Raw genomic sequence first — 298 nt, 5'->3', positions numbered from 1 at the left:
ATCTAGATATAAAAGTGCATAGCTTCAGTGGCTTAATCGTGACAATTCACCAATCTGTTGATTTAAAGCTTTCGTGACTGCAGTAATTAATATTCTTAGTTCTTTCGGTAAAGTCACGTTGAAGGGAAACAACAAAAGAAAGAACTAAGAATATAATTCACCAATCCTCTGGTTTGTAAATCATCACATGGCTCGTATTAGTAATCTGGCGAGTCAAAGGCTGTGGCTGTGCGAGAAATGTCAACTCTTTAGACTCAATTCACACTCGCACACCCACGCAAAACCACGCAAGAACCAA

The sequence above is a fragment of the Petromyzon marinus genome, chromosome 5 (genome assembly GCF_048934315.1).
Source record: "Petromyzon marinus isolate PM22_M1 ecotype Great Lakes invasive population chromosome 5, UKy_Petmar_22M1.pri1.0, whole genome shotgun sequence".
Classification (NCBI taxonomy): Eukaryota; Metazoa; Chordata; class Hyperoartia; order Petromyzontiformes; family Petromyzontidae; genus Petromyzon; species Petromyzon marinus.
The sequence above is the reverse complement of the archived record's forward strand: the minus strand, read 5'-3'. Positions refer to the sequence as shown.